This window comes from Vanessa atalanta, chromosome 17 (genome assembly GCF_905147765.1).
Source record: "Vanessa atalanta chromosome 17, ilVanAtal1.2, whole genome shotgun sequence".
Classification (NCBI taxonomy): Eukaryota; Metazoa; Arthropoda; class Insecta; order Lepidoptera; family Nymphalidae; genus Vanessa; species Vanessa atalanta.
The window spans coordinates 10,000,001-10,024,551 of NC_061887.1; the positions used below are offsets into that span (position 1 = coordinate 10,000,001).

General features: G+C 30.8%; 1 protein-coding gene across 5 annotated transcripts in view; it reads right to left on the bottom strand.

The window, feature by feature from the left end:
• The window catches only part of LOC125070289 (CHH-like protein), a 69,122-nt gene that overhangs the window by 27,475 nt on the left and 17,096 nt on the right, over positions 1-24,551 (bottom strand). For 2 of the 5 annotated variants that reach the window (XM_047680090.1, XM_047680086.1), the window contains exon 1: positions 6,969-7,111. The exons of 2 other annotated variants lie outside the window; for them this stretch is intronic. The gene's annotated coding sequence lies outside the window, so the exon portion shown is untranslated. Of the gene's footprint in view, positions 1-6,968; positions 7,112-12,180; positions 12,368-24,551 lie in introns of those variants that run through there. One more of the 5 variants, XM_047680088.1, reaches the window with a different exon arrangement.

Consider the following 24,551-nt stretch of genomic DNA (forward strand, 5'->3'; position numbering starts at 1 on the left):
TACACGTTGTATGACCGCTGTCGAAATGTCATTCGTTCTGTTGTCACGTATATTATATTTTATACAAACGCGTTCATATATTGTTTGTTAATTTTATCTATACTAATATTATAAATGCGAAAGTAAATCTGTCAGTCTGTTACGCTTTCACGACTAAGTCACCGAACCGAATTTCATGAAACTACTCTTTTATTCCTAAAACAAAGATTTAATTCCAAGCCAAGTTGTAGATTAAAGAAGGATGTTTTCGATTTGCATCCACAGATTAAAAATTATTTAATTATTTGTCAACTATTGGTCATTCGCCTATTTTCTTACGTTCATAAATAAAGGTCTGTTGAAATTATTTTTTCATTTAATATAATTATAGAGTATTACATTCATCTACCTGCTTACTTGAGAACTTGAATTATTTTACTCCTTCGCAAAATCTTAGAAAATGTATAAATCAAGCCATAATAGGCCTTCCGATTTTTACAATAAAGTTCTATGTCGTTCGATTGTTCGTAAAGGTGGGCATGGAATGAATCATTGATGTTTTTACCCGATTCCACTATACATTTCGTGTCGTGTTTTATTTTTTTTAATAAGCAAGTCTATTTTTAAAACGAAGGTTCAGGGCTATTTGTAACAAAGCTGTGAATGAATGGAAGAAAGAGTGAATGTTTGGAGCTACATTGTAATTTATTAAGTTATTGTGCATTGTTTTAAAGTTCATACTTTTTTGTTATCAAGACTAAACTACTAGAGAAAATATTAAATAATTATAATTTAATATTTAGAGCAAAAAAAATGATAGTGTATGAGCACGTGCAGGAAAAAAAACTCATGACTAAACAAAAACATACAATGAAAAATTGAAGGGAAAACTCGACTTTGACATTCGGAAGTCATATTTCTAATTGTGTTATTTATTATATATAAAAAAAATAAACGTCGCCTTAAGATTTTGTGTATTCATCAGACACGAAACGAAAAAATAAAACACATACTTAATTAAATAAAGCTAATTAGCTATAAATTTCATGGTATTTAGTGTATAATTTATGGCGGTGCGCTCGCGTCGGTGTCATCTTACACCCAGGTGTTCAGACATTTAAATTTTTACCAAACACGATTTTATTAATATATTCAAAATCTGTTTTACAACGATTCGCCGACATTTGATTGTATATTTATGTTGATTTTATGTGGTTTTAATGAGAACTGTTTTGACATGGTTTTTTATATGTGACAATAGAGTACTTATTAATATTAATATTTTTAAATGCTACACAACTACTAGCTGTATTTTAAATCAAAAGGTATATGATACTTTGACAGGTTTTTTTAAAGTTAAAAAAATGTAAAAAAAATCATTTTATCTTAGAGACAACTCACAGGCTTGCTGAACGCGAAAATCCTGCACAATACATACATACAAATGTATGAAAAGCTAATGCTTGCTGCGTGGATACTACAATACTTAACAGTAAGTTAGACATCATATACATAAAATTACTGTTGGTAAACATCATATTCAGAGGTTTTAAAGCTAAAATGTCACTTTGCACGAGTTGGAGAATCGCGGTGAGGCAATGCACTCCTTTATTCAGAATAAATTTACTTCCTCGAGCTGTTTACTTTGTTTTCGAAGCACGAAATAACTTGTGTATTTAACACAATAAGTAGTTGTAAAACATAAGAGTACTTTTCTCAATATGACCCGCTAGTTTTAGCTTAAACATATATTATGTATTCCACACAATGGACTCACTCGGATTGCGAGCTGATTGCTTAAAAGTTAACGAAAATATATTGTTATTAAATAATTCAATCGTTATTTTTTATTTGTACGATAAACAATACGTCTTCGCTCGGTCAAATTTACATTTCAACCTGTTGGTACCTCTACATTTAATTAATCGTTTTCAATGATTGCTCCAAAATGCTTGTAAAAGACTAATTGAATAAAGTATGTTCATAAAGTTTAAAATACTCTATCGTTATTCAAGACATTAATAAGCTTTATAGACAAACAATCAATAACGATCTTTGTAATTACTAAACGATAGAAGAACATTGTATTGGTTAAACGTATTCAGCTTATGATTCCTATTTCATTCTCAAATTGTAGTTCTCATACTTCTGTACAATAATTGTATACTAAGCTGTTTTTTAAGATTGTAGCACTTTTAAATCTAGTGAAGTAATGTAAGTTTTTATGTATGTTTTGTAAGAGGATTTATTTGGAAATTATATTATAATGAGAACCATATAATATGCCTTCATTATTAAGACGATTTGTAGCTTTTTGATAAGAGTGACGTAAAGTTTATTGAATCCCGTTGAAGTCTTTTACATTGAGCTTTTATTGCTAAAATACTTTTAAATCAAAGCTCTTTATTCGTATTATTTTGTAAATAGTATTAACGTTAGAATTTATATTAGTCATATTTTTTTAGTTTTATTTATAATTAGAATGAAAATAAATAATTTACTAACAAATAATAATTATAATTACTCCTATAAATCGGCCAGGATAAAAATATTACAAATTTGTCTCTGTTTATTAAATACTGAAAATTACAGTTCATTAAAAATAAGACCATATCAAGATAATACGATGGTGCAAAATCAGATGTTCTAGGATTTTGAAAATAGATGTACTTATATTCTGTGTTGGCAAATACTTTATAGTCTGCTACATTGAAATGATAACGATTTTATTTTACTACGGGACCCTAAACATGTGCAACTACTTTTGTATTCAATAAAAATAACAAAAATATGAAACAAGTCCTAATTACCAGAAAGTACCGATTTTTAAACAAACCGCAAAACTTAACAGTTACATTTGATTGTGTAGACAAATATATCGTCGCCTTATGAGTGTAAATTTTTGCTCTTCACGCCTTACATTAGGGTTACCAATTCTTAGTGAAAGTCAGGACACAGGTACATCGAATACATTTTTTAAAATATTCATAAAACAGTTCCATCTTAACAGTTTACAATATAATGAAAAAGTGTTTGGATAGACTATAATGAAATTTGAGAAAGAAAATTATTTTTTGAAACAAGACAGGCTGTTATTATTTGGTATTAAAAAGAAAATACATAAATGCATCGTCATATATTTTAATATTTTTTGATAACAATCAGGATCAAAAATAAGTAAAGTTAGATTACTATCTAATCTCAAGCCGTTCCTCGAATTACATCTCGATACAATATTTATGTCACTAACAGATCCAGCCACACGTTGTCTACGTTATTTAGCATTATCACCTGTAAATTTTCCTACTGCTGGACTAAAGGCCTTCTCTCCCTTTGAGGAGAAGGTTTGGAGCATATTCCACACGCTGCTCCAATGCGGGTTGGCGGAATACACATGTGGCAAAATTTCGTTGAAATTAGACACATGCAGGTTTCCTCACGATGTTTTCCTTCACCGCCGAGCACGAGACGAATTATAAACACAAATAAAGCACATGAAAATTCAGTGGTGCCTGCCTGGGTTTGAACCCGAAATCATCGGTTAAGATGCACGCGTTCTAACCACTAGGCCATCTCGGCTCATCTCAGCTCTACGTTATACGTTGAAATATATTGTATGATAAATTTTAGCTAAAACGTTTCAGTGAAATATGCTGAATAATGTTGATATTTTCTTGTCAAAATATTCAGCGGTTTTTGCATGAAAACAAAACAGCTATCTTTTTACACATATCGATTTAAATGAGATAAATTTATCTACCCTGGCGTCATACGCATATAACGCTTATTATTTGCATCTAAAAGATATAAAAATATTTATGTCCTACGAACAAAATATTGATGGCGACAGTATCTTATATAAGGCATTTAGCACGGCTTAGTCTGTAGACAGGTGTCTTATTTAATTAGAAACAAATTAGTAAAGAAATTGTATAGTAATGAAGACGTCAGGAAATCGGTTATGACGGTAATTAAATTATATTTTGCTATTATAAATAGTTTATACATAAGCAATTGTATCTTACACAATCGACTGGTTTGATTTTCTCCTAAATATTTGACCATTTAACCTATATGCTTATGGTTCGTTAAAATATATAATGTACATCATCATTTATAATGACTGGCTCATTGCTCTAGTGGTTAGCTTATTTACTTGATGGTAGGGCTTTGTGCAAGTCCGCCTGGGTAGGTACCACCCACATCATTAGATATTCTATCGCAAAACAGCAATACTTAGTATTTTTATGTTCCGGTTTGAAGGGTGAGTGAGACGGAGTAACTACAGGTACAAGGGACGCAACATCTTAGTTCCTATGGTTGGTGGCGCATTGACGATTTAAGGAATGTTTCAAATTTCTAAGAGCGGCAATGTCTAAGAGCAGTGGTAACTACTTACCAACAGTTGCCCCATTTGCCCTTCCTAACCTCGTTAGGTTAGGTTAGCGGCTCATATCAAGTTTTGCAGTCGACAAATTATCGATAGCAAATCGAAGTTTGCAAGTTGGCAATTATTAGACTACCGTGTATTGGAAAACGCATAAAGCCTTCCTAGACGCATATTTGTGTATATTGGATTTAACATCTATTTTTATGTTGGTCACGTCAAGTTTATGGAACTGATGGAATAAAAAGTATACCTGTGTAATAAAACCTATGGAATAAAAAAGGGTGTTCGCATTGATATTGACAATCATGATCGATTCGGTCAGAAGAACATAAATAGGTACATACAAATTAATATAAGAAAATACATAGCAGGTTTATATCAATAATATCTTATATCAGTGTCGATACGAATCAAATTAAGAATGTGTGGTTTTCCGACAGTAACCATCTAATAGATAGATAAGATAGATAGATAAGATAGATAGATAGATATATTCCATTTTGGTATTAAATTAAATAATATTCTTTTTACATTTTCTCATCTTTTATTTCAAAAATATGGTAAAATATCATAATTTTACCATATTTAATTGGTAAATATCATTGGTTTATGAAATAGTGTTCGTTTATAATGGTTAATCTTAAATATGAATGGAACCATTTCGATAAAAGATTATCTATTTTTCCTATAGATGGTTCAAAGTACGGAGATAAGAGCTGAAGAAACACATGCGACTGACGTTGTAAATAACATCTAGTTCGTATTTACTTTTCACGTAACCGCAACTAAAATGCAGAATCGATTGGAGGAAAAATTTAACGTTTCGGAAACTTAAAAAACCCTCATTGGACGTAGTTATTAACGCCTCTTGATATGTAATTTTTTTTTTATGTTATCTTTAATATGATTTCAATAACAAAGGAGAAGTAAGTTCTGCATTTTCCTCTATGAACGTATCTTTTTTTATATTTCCAATTATATAAAAACTTTTTTGAAGTTAGTTTAATTTATTAATTTGCAAATATTACTTTCAATGTTTTACTCGAGCATCGGTAGGCTGTTATGTAAATTGTCAATAGTTCATCAGTTCAGTTGACATAGTGGAACGTGTAAGGAACTTTCTAGAATATTTCTTGTCCAGATTAAAAAAGATATATGTGACGGGTGCGGAAAAACTACAAGTCATATTGAAAGATAAACATAGAAAATTTTGTATGACAAATAGTTTGAATTATTTTAAATATGATAATTTTCGTGTTGTGACAATGTTTTTGGACCAATTTCAACCAATTATTTCCCATAAATAAAATACTTATTATAGAAAATGACAACTTTTTCATTCGTTTTTAATAAATAATAATAATAATGACTGAACGTTCGAAAATATTGATACATGACGTTTAGATTTAGTATGTGTTAAAAGTTTCTAATAAATTATTAAACGAAAATGTTTAGGAGAAGAACAGAACATTTTTATTTACTCTGTAGGTAATGTGCTCATGTCCCTGACAGGCGATTTGAACAAAGACTGATTGACAAGATAAACGTACAACAATGATTACGAACTATAATATGTATGATGTAAACTATAACACGATACCATAAAAAAAAAACTGGAACAATATCGTATAAATACCTCATTTATATTGCTCTGTAATTGTCGTAAATTAATTATATGTTTTTACCTTTAACGATTCAAGGAGGTCAGATAGCAATCGCTCTATATTGTTAATGCCTGTCAATCTTAAGAACGGATTACATGTTCATTAATTATTAGAAAATATTATCATATTTTTGTAACAGTACTTTTTTTTGCAATTACATGTATATATGAACAAGCAGTATAACCAGGCCGAATATAAAAACCTTTTTATACCAAAGAGTTTTTATGCCAAAGTTTTATTGGTCGTTTTTATGTTTCTTTTTTAATTAAACATGTCGGATGAAATATTCAATTTGACTGATCACGAAAGATATCAGTCGGATTACGAAAGTACTTCTTTTAGATTTCGCCAACTTTTTTTGATATGATAAATTTTGATCTCTACTGGCGCCATTATTTTATGTAACAGATAAGTACAGAGATTATAAATCATAGACTGTCAATTTTTAATTAAAAAAAGGTTTGTATTAAAACATTCGTAATTTGAAGGTGCGATCATTAAATATGACGACCAATGAAATTTTGCTTATGACGCAAGTTACAGTTGTACATTTAAAAAGTTTAAGAAACCGACTTATTAACTTTTTTAAAAATTTAATATTTAATCTAATCTAAGACTTGAATATTTTTTTAGGATAAGTTTAAATTTAATTAACATATAACAATTAAAATAACTTTGGTCTAGTTTCAATTACGCTTCATGGCCGCTTATCAGATAATCAATAAAGGTAAATAAACCCTTATAAACATTGAACCGCAATTATTATGGATCGCACGCAAATCTACAATCTGTCAAGTTGGCAAGCAACAATAGTTCTTAACTCTTCAATTAAAAGATGCACAATAGCGTGTGTCTGTATGTCAGCATGTAAAACGTTAAACGTGTTTCCAAAATTGTTAAATATGACGTTAGAGATAAACAAAAAATGTACTCACTGTTAGATCCGATAGTAGTGATGTACACAAAACACTTTCGCGCAAGCGAACGTTAAGAACGAATGATACTTTGTACGTGACGGTCACCCGCGATATTGCAGTGCGTGCGTTCGTAGCAGCGTGCGTTCAAAGTTTGAGCGCGACCGGTCCCCGTTGAAGTATATATGGTAGGATAAGAGCCACTATTGGTCGGCCGGCGGCGCGCCCGCCTGACTCATTCTACGTCACCGAGTGGAAAGCCTGCGTTTTTTTTAAGTTGCGACCGCGCACCGACACCTATATAACTAATGAAAACGTATGCTTTTTTTTTCAACGAGTAACCGTTCGTTAATCTAGTTTGATTTCGGTTTTTGGATTCCGTTATCGCGTTGCAAAAACTTTGATAATTTGAAAAGCGAATCGATAATTGATTAAACATATTCCGGTTAGTTCATCACCTTATTATTTACAGACAGAATATACTTCGTGCTATGGCATATTTAATATCTCTATACTTATATTGCTCTATGAAAATTATTAATTATTATTTTTTTACCGTTACAAAAAAAAGGTTGCATAAAACATAAAAAACTATTTATTACCAAATTTAAAATCTAATAGGTACAATCCGGGATTCGGTCGGATTCAGCTATTAATCATTTAGAAGCTTAATGAATACAATAAATGTGGCTCAATCAAAGTTTCTATGTTTGTCTAAATTAATAGTTACGTGATAAAGAGTCAATTAAATGGAATATATTGATTACTTTGCCAGCAATTCAATGAACCTTTTTTTATAACGAAACCAAACTAAATAAAAATATATTTTTTTTTTTAATTAAGGCAACATTTAGTGCTTATGACGCGCATTGCGGGGGATTTTCTTCGCGTTTTCTTTGGACGTGGCAGTATAACATTATGACGGCGTTACTGTTCGCATTGATAATGTATCTATCATTTTATAGTTATCAAATAAGTATACAAAAAAAATATTTACACATATTGCGTTTAGTTGACAACAGTACAACACAATACTTGGCTTTTTCATATGTGAAAACCGATATCAGGTCAAGATTCTTGTTGCAGATTTGCAACAACAATATTGACCTGAGATACTTGAACCGAATATGCCGATAACTTTTTATTGACTCTTGACTCCAACGAGGCATATTACAACTAATATAAAATAAAATCATATGATCTACAAGTCACTGTTTCTGACACTCGATTCTCGACCGCGCCAAGACGGCTTCCATATTAAATGGTAGAGAAATGGTAAGAATTATGTAAGTATTTCGGTTTGTCAATTGACTAATTACAATTATCGAAAGAAACGATAAAATCGTTTCACCGCGAATCGAATGGATTTCCCTACTCCTGGTCTTAAAATTTTGAAAACCGCAAATAGGTACACGCACAGATAATAATTGTAAGTCGATATTACATATAGATCTATTCGCACACGAAGGCACGCCCGTCCATGTTCAATTATTATCAGATGGCATTAGTATGAGTGTGTGACTATTGAGGTTTCTTATTGTACCTGAGACGTAAAGATAGCAAATTAAATTATTTGTTAAGTTTATTTTATTAAAATTAATTAATTAAACATTTGAATAGATGTTTAATATTATCTTCGACTTGAAATAAAACTAGTTTTTAACGGATTTAATCGCGTATATTAATTATTTTATTTTAACATCCCGACGTTTCGAGCACATTGCAGTGTTCGTGGTCACGGGCAGACTAAGGTGACATTTGTCTGTTCGAATTAAAAAGAAATATTATTTTCAACTACCGCCAACGATTTCTTAATTGGTATCTTGAGTAGCGTTCCGGTTGCACGCAGAAGGCACTAACTGTATCTTTAGGTCTTGCAGTCTGTTGGATTTGGGATTTTAAAGACTGTTCAATGTGTAATAATCGCGAAAATCTAAGACAACATTATTATCTTCGACTTTTTTATTCATCTTGTTCTACGTCGAAATTCGGATTTGATCATACGTAATAGATTCACAGATTTCACCGGTTTTTCCATGGATATAAATATGTAATAAACAATACCCACTACGATTAACATTTTTATACAACGTTCTATCAAATCAAGTCAAATCAAAATATACTTTATTCAAGTAGGATTTTACAAGCACTTTTGAATCGTCATTTAACAAACTATTTAAAGTAAAGCTGCCACCGGTTCGGATGTAGATTCTATCGAAAAGAACCGGCAAGAAACTATTTTAAGATTGCCCTAGTTACAGTTGTACAATATAATTAAATAGCTTACAATATAATTTAATGCAAACATAAATACACGGCTGTTCGAAAACGAACAAAATATTTACGTTTATTAAATAAAAGCGGAGATAGTTTCATCGCGATGTTATCTCGTTACGTGAACTGATATACTGGGTTATGTGATCCTTATCTCAATGATATATAATTTTGTATTCAACACACTCCCGCGCATGGCTGATGTATGCGGGCACAGTGAGAGCTCTACATTTTACTGAGTTTACTTTATGTAACATTCGTTGTAATAGATTTTTACACATAGTATATGATGAGAGCCGGGGTAGCAGTAAATAAAATACGTAGATCTTGGAACAGGGAAACACGTATCGGAGCAGTGTGGTCGAATAATCTCTAAAACTCGATAAACCTCTGCTAGCAGTCGAACATTAGCGAGTTGATTATACACTGTTTAATTTTAAGAAAAATGATTTTTTATTTTAATTTTGTATAAATAGTTGTAATATTCTACATATTAAGAGGTGTAGTGCCTAATCATATACATACTACTTATTAAACAAAAGTATTCGTTTCATAATCAAAGGTTACTTAAAATACAAACAAAGATGTAATAATTTAATTAACATAAAAAAAAATGGTATTAAACGTATTGCTTAGACTTTCTGAGCTACTCTATAAGTACTCACTTCGTTAATCACTCGTGAAATATTGAAAACCTAGTTATGATAATAAGCTTTTTCGAGTCGTGTATTCTTTATATTATACAATTATTATATCTCATTCGCATTATGACATTTCACGGTTTTGTTCCGCGATGAATTTCGAGTTTTTTTTCACAGAATAGTTCTACTGAGAGACAAAAATATATTCTTTTTGAGGAATTATCATAAAGAGCACTTTTATAGACTGTGAAAAAAATGTACAAATGGGTAAAAAACATACAAGATAATATGGGCAAATTATCTTGTATGTATCCATAGAAAAGGTGCTAAAAGGTTAATCTATCATAAGAATTGTGCCATAATCTGTCGCGGTTCAATCAAAATATACTTCATACAAGCACGTTTGAATTATCATTTTACAGAACTATATTAAGTGAGGCTTTTATTTAAAGTAACGTAAGCTTGCTCTCCAAATGCAATACGGTTTAGGCTACACTACACGAAACCTAATATTACAATGTCAGTCTTTTTTTTAATATAAATTTTCATCATCTGTCTTAAAATGTTAGTTAAGAAGTGTAAATATTTTTACTCGTTATCATATGACGTCACAATTTAAAGGGCATAAGGGCCTTATCTCTCAAACATATCTAGGTACTTTAGGAACAAGGAAGACGGAAGTTTATCTTAATCTCATCTTAAACAATTTCATAATTAATCTATTTTTTTAAGGTTGAACAAAGATCACATACTAAATATATATTAAACGTGTAATGTCTAATCTTTATATATAAAAGCGAAATACCACTCACTGATTACCAAGAAATCTAAGAAACTATAACAAACTAGACATGTTATTTGGCAAGTAGGTTCCTTACAGGGTGTATACATCCGCCTCAGTAAGAACGGATTTTACGAAACTTGAAAGTTTGTGTGTGGAGCCGCAGGTGCATCTAGTATATTATATTATATTCCTATAAAATAACTTCGCCTTTAGTAAGAACATTATTCGCTCTACTATTTGCATTCTACATAGAGTTATTAAACGAGACAATACACAAAAAGTATACTTTTCTATACGAAAATGTAGGCCTCATGTTCCAATAGCGGCTAGCAAAATATTTTGACGTATAAAGTGTTGCCGAGATAACTGACTTAATATACTCTCAAGATAATCCATAATACATATATTTAGATAAAAACAATCTTAGAATACAGTTACAAGTACTTATTATTATAAAATATTTCAAAACAATTGTGGTTATAAATATGGATACTTGTCAGTGTTAATTCTGTTAAGGTGGCTTGTATATGGAACCATCATGAAATGGAATTGTCTATAGTAAGAACCTTTTCATAGTATAAATAATTCGATAAAAAAATAAAAAATAAATAAATATTGATTATTAAAAATATATATATAATTAGTAAGTTTTTAATCAATAATACTGAAATACGTATGCAGCCGCCTTCGCTAGAAGATGTAGCTCGAATTTAAGGAAGGAAAAAACATTAAGTATAAAAATAAAAAGAGTAAAAACTTCAAGAGTTTTCAGTTTTTTTCAGATAATATACAAGCATAGCAAGCTAGTATTTAGCTAGATACCAGATTGCTACAGCCTAATGTACCTTGAGGCTCTAAAATTAAGATGTACAAATAAAAACAAATTAAATGTATGGACAAAATAGAAAAGATTGAATATTACCGCAAAGTTTGACGTTGCATTCCTTTAATTGCATATTCGCGCCGTACTCGTGGTATCAAGAACGGTATGCGGCTGACGCAACTCACGTGTTCTCTTGGTGTATACTACGTGCTATTATATCAGAGCTTAAACAGAAAAACTAAACTTTAAATCTATCCCTGTCTAACCTATTGTAGTGTTTGCGAGATAGAAAAGGACTCATAATATTCGAAGTTTCATAGAGTAGCATAGTTTTTAATAGAACTGACCGCGTTTCGAGGAAAGTGAAACGGTCAAGGGCGGACACATCAGACTGTAATTATAGTTATTTTCACATCTATGCTAATAGCATTAAGACCTATTACGAACATATGAAGCGTCACGAAGCGACATTGTTCTCTTTACACGAGTTATGTGCTGGAACTATTTGCATTGTAATATATCCAAACTAAAAAGTGGCGTTTAAAAATCCCCAAAAAAATATAACTAAAAAAATCAACGTACAGTGCAGATGCCAAGTGGTCACCATCCTCTCATAAACCCTGACACCGCAAGAATTATTAGATACCTCTTACCTACCACGGATGGTTATCCGATGACATCTAAGATGTACCTTTAATTACACTCACTAACCTTCAATCACTTCAACCAGAGAATTAATGTTAGTTGAATACTTGACGAATGTCTTTCACAATAATTGCAGATTCAGCCTAAGTCGTTCGTTCATCGTTCATATCACGAATCTGCAGTTCACTTGTTCAATTAATATTCGCAATAATCTCTTAACATTCTGAGACAGTAAGTGCCTGTAGACGTTACAACAAATAAATAGCTATTGTGACTGATGTCTAGATTTCTAGCATTATTGTTATATAAATAAACAATTGGCACATCTCTTCCGAAAACGTGTATTAATAGTATATTACTTATCCAACGAAAATAACAGCGCACCTCGTAAAGACTACCGACATATATTTTTTTAATATATGTCAATGAATGTGTAGTTCTGAAATATAATTATTAACTGCCTGATAATATCTGGCCAAGTTAAAATAACGTAAAATCAAATTATAGAAAACTTACACCGGGCACGGAAAACGTATCTGTGGAAATAACAATTATTGGAAGAAAAATTATTGTATTCATAAAGTTAAAATGTAAAGCATAATAAATTTATTTTAAGTATTGAAACGGACGTGGCTATTCTTTAGTTACTGAATATTATATTCTCTTTATACTATATAACAATCTAGTTGTCGCGTCTTCGCTCGTGTTTTAGGGGTTGGTCGTTAGGCGTTAGGCTTAAAAAAGGCTTTCTTTGAATTTCGTGCTTGCTTCGTAATAAATTTAATTAAACTCAGTTCTATGGTTCTGCCGTGAAAGAACAACAGACAGATACAGACAGACAGAATAAGACAGCATAGATAATTACGTCATTTTCATTATATTTTGATATATAGTTTCTTAGGTTAATCGTTCTTTCAGTCACGGAGTCTATGATGAGTTACGTCCCTTGTACCTGTGCTTAGCTACACTGGCTCACTCACCTTTTATAAATAAAAATGTCTATATACAGAGCATAATGTCGGTGACATCTTTCCTTGTATCGGAATTAACCCATTAGTCAGACTACACATTTTTTTAATGATTAATATTGTGAAACATACCATTTTAAATGTCATTTGAGTATATATGCTACATAAGTCCAGTCCATATATTATATCTATTAAGCTATGGTCGGAAAATTAAATTGTATTCCTTTCTTATACTTCTTAAGCGCTACATTAGCGCTGTCCTTCATGTAATAAGCTACATATATATTAAATAAATTATTTGGTTATAACGTAGCACTCGTTTATAATCTATGAATGACATTTGAATTTATATTTTTTAATCTATATTCGTTGAAGAAGTGAACGTGATGTCTTGAACCTAATTTTAAAATCATTAAAAAACACGCATTAAATTATATTACTAACTCGTACAGGTTTTCCCCGTTCATTTTTCGACCACTTGAGGTCACGATTTGCGTCATCGTAATAAGGGTTTATTTTCTTTTAATAACCCGTATAAATGTAGATGTAATTAATGATTTCTACACAACGACCGACAGTGCAATGTTCGGCAACGGAACCTTCAAGAAAGCTTACGCCTTACGAGTACAATTTTTATAATACTTATTTAATCTACACTTTATGACCAAAACCACATTTAATGCAAATTATAGCTGACATGTTATTTTTAATTGATTGAAAATGGTTTTAGAAACATTTATATGGATATATTTTTATTTAAATATTGGATATATCTTAAAAAAGTATTTTTACTATTTAACACTTTATAAAAATTAAATAAATACATTGTTAACTTGTTAAATCTTATATTGAGTAATTACTCAAAACAAGATTATATATATATATCGGAGCTTGGTTACTTTGATTGTTGATTTGGATAATTAATGAATCGAGTAGTTGGCAATAATGTTTGATGGCTGATTTACTTTTAAGAGCGGGTCACCCCGAATGGAGTTGTAAGTGTCATGGCAACGCGAGTCGTTATGTTTTGACAGGCGATTCGAATGCGATGGTTGCTTGCAAACCCATTTGCTCTTAATCGAGATGAATTATTGTAATCCTTTGATATTATTGTGGTGTACGATTATTGAATCAATTAATACAGTGATTAGACGATATTAAATACGTTTTATTTTGTGAATATCTCCATTGCTCGCCCACATAGTCTTCCAAATGTCGGATTAATCCCCGAACCCAACTGTTCGGCATCCTGTTCCTCCGACATATATAATAAAAAATATTTATACTTGATGATATCCTTGCAGGATAATTTATTGAAATTTTAATTTTATTGTAAAAAAAAGCACCTATAAAGTTACTTTCTGGTTCTAGTCGGTACAATCTATATTTTGAATTAATATTAGCTTTTATTTTATCCTATATAGCTATATATTACTCTTAAAAATGGTTAAGAGTTCTTGAGAGAAGTATGTTTTGATTTTGATATAATATATCAGTTATCCTGTGTCTTTATTTTTACGTCATTAATAATAAAAATCTAAATATTTGGAAGAAAAATATCGAATATATTCTAGAGGATTTGCAAGGAAATATTATTACGACCAAACAAAGAACAAAGCCACATCTTTATTTAATTAGTAATTTCATTTCCGGTTTTCTATCACCCGGATGTTAAATAGATTTCAATATAATTAATATACTAATATTTTTAATGGGAAAGTAACTCTGTCTTTATGTTACGCGTTCACGACAAAACCACCAGTGGTCTTTGGTTTTTATATATTAACATAAATTAGGTTTAAATCTTATTTGATGAAATTTGGTACGAACCAAGCTTGAACCCAAGGAAGGACATAGGCTACTTTTTATACCTAACACCTAACGACTTATGCCTGAAGCCGCAGACAACGACTAGTAGTTAATAAAACGGCTTTAACATATCACAAACGCAACGAAATAGTGAACATAGTTCGACATCATTAAAACAATAAAGTAGACAGCCCATAAATGGATACCGACTACTTGTCAGAAGCTTCTCCTATTAAGGTGAATAGCACAATAAGTCGATCCAGCATATTGTGCTATTAATAAAATGATTATCATTAAACATTGTAGAGTTATTCTATAAGAATAAACTCGAAACTCATCACAGGACACAATCGTGAAATGTCGAAACGTGATACGCGACTTTGACTCTAACGGTTATAATTTTAAAATGATACAAATGAAAAAAGGTATCAATATTTAACGAGTGAGATGATGTTAGCCGTAGTGGGTTTTACCTTTGGGTAGGGCTTTGTGAAATGTTTTTGGTTATCATCTACTTTTTATTTATTCTACCGTCAAACAATAATATTTTGGATTACTGTGTTTTAGACTTCAAGTGATTAAGATCCAAGTGTAAAAAGTGGTTAAAGTTATTGAATTACCCGTATGATCACTTACCATCAGAAAGGCAATGAGCTCGTCTCTTTTCCTACGATACATTTAACAGAAATGACATATATGATGTTCGGGTGGTACCTACTCAGGGTGGTTTGCACAAAGCTCTAACACAAAGTAAAAGTGTTTAAAAAATGATGTAGAGACTCTATATTATATGTAAATTTTAAATAATTAAATTCACATACATATCTTTTGGTTAATGCGACCACTTACCATCAGAAGGCCAATAAGCTCGTCTGCCTGTTGTAGGAACAACATTTAATAGGAAGCCAGGTATAGACACAGGTACCACCGAACCGGTGGTAGTATTTAATTTGACCATCAATAAGTAAGTTTAATGCTTCTATTTTGAATAAAGGAATTTGAGTTTGAGGTAAGCCATTTCGTTAAAATTACTCATAATAAAGTACTAATACTATTAGATTTAATTCGTGTATATACACGAAATTCTTACCACATCGAATGATTTAGAGAATAAATATATATGAAAGAGCACCTACTAGTATTAAAATACAATTACTTTAGCATGTAATTGAAAAATGAATATAATTGTTCTAAAACAATATAAATTTTTCGGCAAATTTGATTTGATTACAACGTATAATAATTATAAACGAGTTGTCTACGAACCAAAAGTGCTTGCAAAATTCCAGATCAGCCCGTTAAGTGAAACTGCTTTAAAATTCTGTTGTAAAATTTTAACAATCCGTCACCAAAGTGACGTTAAATAAAATAATGTAACAAACGTTATGTACAAACACTCGCTTAATACATTGTAATCTTGAACGAAAATCTTAAGGCATTTCAATATCTCTGTGTTATTTACTTTGTATAATTACAAAATATATCTAATAATATTTGAATAGCACTTGTTGTCATTGCGGCACTTATTTTTAAGCCATGTGCGCACTACTTATTTTTTAAGAAAAAAAAAAGAAATTACAGATTATACTTTTTTTTAAAAGAACAAAAAACAACTGTCGTAATATTTTGGTGGTCAAACTAGAAACACTCACAATTCCGTGATGTCTATCTTATTTATTTTTAAAAAAATACCTATGAATGTACAAACAAATATGTATAAAATTTTAAATGTACTAAATGTTTCGTTACTCCACCAAAAAGTATTTCTTGTAGTTTCCAAAACTAACCTACCCGTCTCCATAGCATAATCCGATTGATTTCAATAAAAATGTCAAATCTTTGATTTATTGTCTTTCCGATACATTTGTTTTGCAAATCGTAATAAAATTGCAGATATAGTGTTCTTTTTTATACAAGATGAGACAAGTGGACCTGACTGTAAGTGGTCACCACTATTGGCGCCGTAAATAATTTTAATCATTTCATCCTTTACCAAAGCATCACCAACCTTGGGAACTAAGATGTTGTGCGTGTCTGGTTAATACACTCTTCAAATAGAAACACAACAATATATAAGGAGTAGAATAAATGATGATTAGACCTATCCAAACGTGTTGATAGTGTTGGCGATGATGTTTCTACACTCATAACACCACACGACTCTACATTATAAAAATTATACACTATATTTTATAAATGATAAATAATGGAAAAAAGGACTATTTTGAGTATATTATCATATTTTAAAAACCATTTCTGATTAAGATTATATTCACTTATGATATTGTATAGCTATTACTTATCGTGAGGAAAGATTACAATGTAACGTAATACTCGTAAAGAGTATTTATATTTCTAGCAACGCCAATGTCTATTAATAAAGATGTTCATTAGCCTTCCTAAATTATAATAAAAAAAAAAAAATGGACGAGACCAGCCGTACCAGAGGCTTATTAAAAAGGCGGAGCAAATGAATTATTCTAATGAAACATACTTCTCATTAGCGACATTGTTTACATCTCGCCGGCATAGCACAAGCCTTATTAGCAAAATGTCATATGACCACTGTATTTGGCTACGTCACGGGTCACGTGACAACAGATAGACGTTCGTACAGAACAGTGAGTACACTAGAAATGTTATACATATACGATGTTATCGCTGCTCTGATTTGTTAAATTATTACGACCAAATCTCTGTTTATGACAAAGTATGGTTACGTGCCATTTCTATTACTTTTTTGATTAGATAATACGTAGAATTATATTTATCATTATTTAAAATATGACTAATCAGCCTCTTAATGGCTTAATTAGCATATATACGAAAGATTTTACAACAAACATAAACGTATATATTCTTTCTGATTTTAATTTTTCTACAGCATCATACTCGTCAATATAGGTAGTAACATTTAACGATGATATTTTGGAAAAATCAAGTTACACATACATTCGTAAGAATAACATATATTTTGCTTTCATGCTGTCATAATGAGCTAACATATGGCTACAACGCTGTTATACGATAATAACATAATGATTGATACAATAATATGAAATTCACGCGTGTCACGCCAATAGTTTAAATTTAAAGCGTTAGAAACTGCGAGGTGCCTTCACCGAAAATCCTCTCATTTATTAGAATAAATAGATAGAACGCAAAAAGTTCAATAAATAAATATCGTTATATTACAATAGAACTTGTTATTGCTTTACTCTTAATATAAAAGGTCAAACTATGCGGTCTCCAAAGGAGAGCGGAAGTTAATTATTGCTTTGTTACATTAATGAAATATTCATAATTTTTCTTTTGATCCATGTTAACGTAACTTCCATAGATATATTTGTTTAAAATAAGTAGCTCCTCCGGGCGGTTATAACTGCAACTGTTCGACTTCTGTACGTGAATTTAAGTACTCGATAATCACACTCTGTGAAAAACTATCTGTCTCCTAAAAAAGGTTTTTCAAACCTTATCTGATCCTGAGATGAAAACGTCCAAACGCACAAATATTCTAGATTTATAATAATATGCTTTGTATAGTGCGATAATATATTAAATAAATAAAAAAAATCCCAAATAGTTATTTGTACAGCTCTCACAAGTCCGTGTATATACCAGCCACTCATCAATATATATCCTCTGATCAATCATTTAGATTTTGTAACGCTGTACTTCTGTTTGAAGAACAAGTCAGTTATTGCTAGCATAAGGGACATCATGTTTAAGATGCTGTGATTAGCGGTTAGCAGTATAAGAACTCTTTTAAAATTAATTGAATATTTGTGTAAAAAATATTATCAAAAGCAAAAATAAATTTAAGAGTCATTTACTAATGCTTTTAACAGGATATAAGAATAAATGCACTTTCTATAGCTTATAATTAACGCATTCTAAGTAATATGCGATGGTTATTTAGGGTTTGCCGGTGACTCACGTGGAACATCGCAAATATGCTTTATTTGCCATACCGCAAAATTCAATAAAGATTTAAATTGCTTAAGTATATAAACCTTTTTATTATTTAGCACATAACTTTGTTTATTCTACTTTCCTTATCATTGTCATTATCTGATCTGTAGCTATATAAATTGCTGGAACATCAACTCACAGTTTATTACCAACCGTTCAATTAGACGTATATTATCTATCCTATCCATGATATATTACTCGATAGATGACTCGAATTATAAGCAAGTCTTGAATGAATTTAAAAAGTAAAAATTGAATTTAATTTTTATTCAGGCACTTATCGTGATATTATATTTGATTGGTGGTTATGTTCATTCTTTGGTCAAAAGCTAAAACAGTCAAAATAATCTGTATTATTGTTCCTGAAAGCGAGAAGGTAGAGAGATGAATTAGCTCGTTAGTCGTTACTAAATATAAAAGTAATTATAGAATAAAGCAACCTACATACAAACATATGTATGTACATTAACTTTGAAACTATAACACTGCGTCAGTTTAAAAGGAGTTATGAAACAGTTGTGTGGTTGGTAACTCTTTTTAAACGACAGCCGATTTTGGTGGTTCTTGCCGTTTCGTTATACAATCTACATTCCTAACTATGAGTTGAATTGCGTTTAGTGTAATCCTGTAAGAATATTTTGATTTTGAATCAACATGGATAATTTCTTTTTAGCTGATTAATATAGAACTTTTATTTTGGGAAAACGGTCTGAAATACCTTTTTAAAATTCCATGCGGATGACTCGAGTAAGTCATGAATGATTATAAAAAGTAAAAATCGAATGTAATTTTTTTTAAGCACTTATCGTGATATTTTATTTGATTGGTGGTTATGTTCATTCTTTGGTCAAAAGTTGAAACAGCGCTATTAAGCGTCAGCTAGTCTTAACCAGCCAACTTTAACAAATATATTAAAAAATAAGATGTAGCTGTAGGTATGATATGGTAACATAAACAAAAAACTATAGTATGTATGTATAATATAGATTTACCGTTAACTTACTGTGTTTTTCATATTAAATGACTCGTAATTTTTTTGTACAGTCTTGTACGTAATCACCCAAGTCTATAAAGTCATATGTATATGAAAATGTTTAATAACTGGACAACAAAAATCTACGAACAAACTATACCAAAAGACAGAGCCAATGATGAGCTAAGAAATTTACTATAGCGAACTGTAACCCCCATATTATATATCAAAAATAATTAAAATTGTTAGCATATGATATTTTATGGAGGTATGTTATATAATTTTGGTTCGAAATTTTAATATTTCCGTAAAAAATCAGAATGAAAATGAAATAACACATCTCTCATATTTATTATAGCATTATAAAATGTCGATTCGATCTAATAATAAAAATGTATGCTTAATTATATTGCCTAGTTTTGTTTTTCCTTGTGTAATTAAGAGTTACACTAATTAAAATAATATTAATCTGTAATATGACTCCTATATTTATATTTATTTTATATTTCCTGGTAAAATCTAATAAATTTATTGTTACTTTTTATATTAAATATTATTGCATCGTCGTTTTATAATACTTAAGATCTAGGTGATGTTAAGTATTTTAAAACGAACATTTCACATCAACGCGTCTGCATCCTACGTGATATCGTCGAAATATCTGTATTCTTGTAAAACTCCTGAAAGGCAGAGAGATGAATTAGCTCGGTAGTCGCTACTAAATATAATAGACAAGTTATCTGATGCAATGATATACTTTCAAACGTCAGGGTATGGTAGGAGATCGTTTTGAGTTTAAGGCCACAATCTTTGGCGACTGACGTAAGTTCTGCGACGACTTGCTTCGCGCTGCTAATTTTATTATATATTGTTACAAATATCTCGGAATACGAATGTGGTTGAAAGGTTAGTTGTACAGTATTTTTAATATAATCAAAAAAGTTTTGTTTAATAAATTTTTGATCATAGACAACATTAAATAAATTAATAAAAGGCTCAAATATAAATTCAACCTAATTTAAATAGGAAATATATATTATTATATTAGAAATGTTTCCTGGCTTTATATAAAATATATAGCAAATGGACAACCTGATGGTGAGTTGTTGCTGCTGTCCATAGACATAAACTGTAAGAAAGTAACCTTTCCTCACAGCATTACCAACCTTTTTATTTATTTATTTTACCTTGGGAACTAAGATGTGACATTAGTTAATGTGGCTTACACAAAATTTAAACTCGAACAAAATAAATATTACTATCTGGCCGTAAAGAAAAACGATGGGTGGTAACAGTACAGTACAGATTAGACAATTACAAAGCCTTATCAACAAATTTTAAGGAAACAAGGCATAAGTATTCAATTATCAAATTTGCATTTTCAAATTGCGTCGTCAACGATACCTTTTTTCCTATTTATTTAAAAAAATAACTCAATTTTTAACAAAACTATTAAAGTCGCTTATGTAAAAAACATAACTATATACACAACTCTATATTTTAGATTGTCGAATACTAGTATTGCTAGTGTAAAATAATTTAAACAACCTTAAACATCATTTAATGATTGCAAATGATGTAATACAATAAAAAAGTTAGACATGAAATTACATTCCTTGAAAAGCAAGTTAGCAACCTGCGATCACTAAAGTGGCATTACGTAACCAAGGCACCGTACTGAACCGTCGAATCGGTTCACGACCGTTGGACAGCGGTCCGACCAACGACCGCTTACACGCCACGACTTGAAAATAAAATAATCCTTATTTTCAACACAATAGAGAACAATATTATGTGACCTCGTACATTAAAAGTGCCGAAAAATATTAATATATTACTCGGCGATCAGTCAAAACGTAATATTTTTGAGAAATTATTTTTTTTTCCTTCGATCTCCCGGTTGGAAGGGATTTACGTCATCGTCTGCGCGCGCGCCGCTCTGTGTTCGCTGAATCCTTGTATAAAAAAAGGAACATTAAAATATGGCACGCTAACCTCAACATGAATGATAGCTACAATATTATCTTTACATGTGAATATAAATTATAATATCTTTAGTGTCAGGAGTGTTTTAAGTCGGTCTCGTCTTCATCCTTTTGAAATAGATTGATTTTATACGATAATAAATTGTTTTATTTTGTTTGACAAGGCTTTAACGGACATAAAATCGTATACTTTTATTTATATGTCCATTAGTATAGAATGAGTAAGACCACTAATAAAGTAAATAGTCTACGAATCAGACTAAAAATCATTAAATAATATTGTGTAATAACCTAAACTACATATTATGTGTGTGTAATTGTATAAAGGTAAATTCACTTTACTGCAATGACATGTCATTCTAGTTCTTAGTATTTGACAAATATGTAATTGAAACTAATTTTATATAATGAACACCTAAGTAATTATCACCTACCATGGAAAAATAAATAATTCGAGTGATGGGTTTATTACCAAGTATTTTATATTTTTTAAATCTTACGAGATTGCAACGATACGACTTACGGCTTAAATGCTTTAAAACAACTATAAACGTAGAATAGCAATTGGAGTATAGAGAGTTAAATAAAAATTACGTTTATTTTTTATAGATGATATATTTTACTATTACAATATTTTAATTCAATGGTAATAAAATTTACTACAATAACATCTATGTATATAATGAGTTGTAGTATATTTATTCATACAAATATATTCAGTACATATATTCGGCCTGTTTGAAGCTGACCAAAGTAACATCTTCGCCTACACACTTCATTAAACACGATATAAATTTATTAAAAAATAGTCTCAAAACAATATGGTGTGATGAGCATTCTTTAATAAATACTTGTAATCAGTTCTGTAATCATTATCAAATGATTATCACATTCAGCTTAATAGTTTGCCATATCGTTCTCGTTACGTGAAGCAAAAATCGGATAATTCTTTGAACTCGAGTAATTTACGGACGCCCCACGCGTCTTACACGGAACTCTAAAGCAAACATTAGCTTCCAGTACAAACAATGTGACAAATACAGTATTCACGGTACACAATATTAACTGATTTTAATCCTATAAATTAATAAATAAGGGCCAAAATCGCATAAAGTGTGGGATAAACAGGAGCGTCGCGAGTAGACGCGCTGTCTGCGGTCGTCTTCACGCACATTCTACGAATTTCACTATTCATTTCACTTGTTTCATTACCATTTCCTCATTAGGATTTACTTGGTTTTAGGACACGTATAGTCAACGAGCAATGAAAAGTTGACAAGCGGAATGTTCCTCCAGCCTGATCGCAATGCGTACGCCAGCCATTCAAAGATTCCGATAAGCGAAAAATAAACAGTGCGCTAGTAGCTCTCATAAACGCCACGAAGGTTGTTTGCACTTTTAAAACAAATAAAATAACCTAATCTTTTCAAGACCTTTAAACAGTATCTGGCAATTAAAATATTGACATTATCGATAATGGAAAGGCGAATTTCCTCAATAAAAAATAACTTTAAATGAAAAATAAAATAATAAAACTGTTTTATTGAGATATTAAGTAGTAGATTGAGAAGATATATTCGAAGTAGTTCATTTTTCCTTTAGTGTTTACGTAAATAAAAGGATTACGGCTAATGTGGCTGCGATAATATTTTCAAACAATAACGATCAACCTTTCCGGTCTTTAAAATAGAGTCTGTCCGAACTAGAACTGAGTGGGCTTATCGAAATAGCTTAAGTAATAAACATTCTTCAGGAATAGGTTGCTATTCAAAAAGAATTTCACATAAAATTTATATTTGAATGTTTTTGTATTCTTTGACGTGCGAATTGGAAATAGATACTTTATAGCTTTACACGCACACATCCAAAAGTCTGTCTCACACATGGATGCACACCTGTATTCTTGTTTTTTTTTTATTAAATTACAATTGACATTGGAATTAGAAAGGTTGAGACATACTGAGATGTACACTGGCACTCACTTCATATTCAAGTTAAGATGTTACTTTATATTAAACGAATGTTTTTTCTGTCTGTGGTATCTCTCATATATTTACATATTTTTAGTAATATGTTTGTGCTTTTAAGCAGAATTTGAAAAGTACTCAGCCTATCTCTCTGAGTCTGTTGATAAATACGTCAAAAATGGATTATGTGTGATATTGGTGTTAGGGCGTTTTTCAATCTCGTCTAAGTATCTATTACCCACTCATCAAATATCGTACTGCAAAACAGCAGTACTTAATATTGTTTTGTTTCGGTTTGAAGGGTGAGTGAGCTAGCGTATCTTCAGGCACGAGGGACATAACATCTTAGTTCCCAAGGTTGGGGGGGGCGGGCGCATTGGCGGCGTAAAGGACGGTTAATATTTCTTACAATGCTAATGTCTATTGGGGGTGGTGACAACTGCAGGTCACCGCCGCCATAAGTTTTAATTCATAGTAAATATAAAGGAGATGTATGGTTAAGCTCGCTTATCTCAGGAACTGACACAATTTTATAAATATTATTTAGTAATCAACTCAACATCCCATGATTGCAAAACTTCACACTACGACTGTAAGAAGAACGTCATTAAACAAAAGCATCAATTCCGATGGCAAACACTATGAATCATGCAGGCAGGCAGGTTTTTGGTATAAATAAGTATCCTTCCTTGAGGGTGAAGCTTGCTTAATACCAAATTTCATCAAATTCGGTTCAGTGATTTGGCTGTGAAAGAGCACA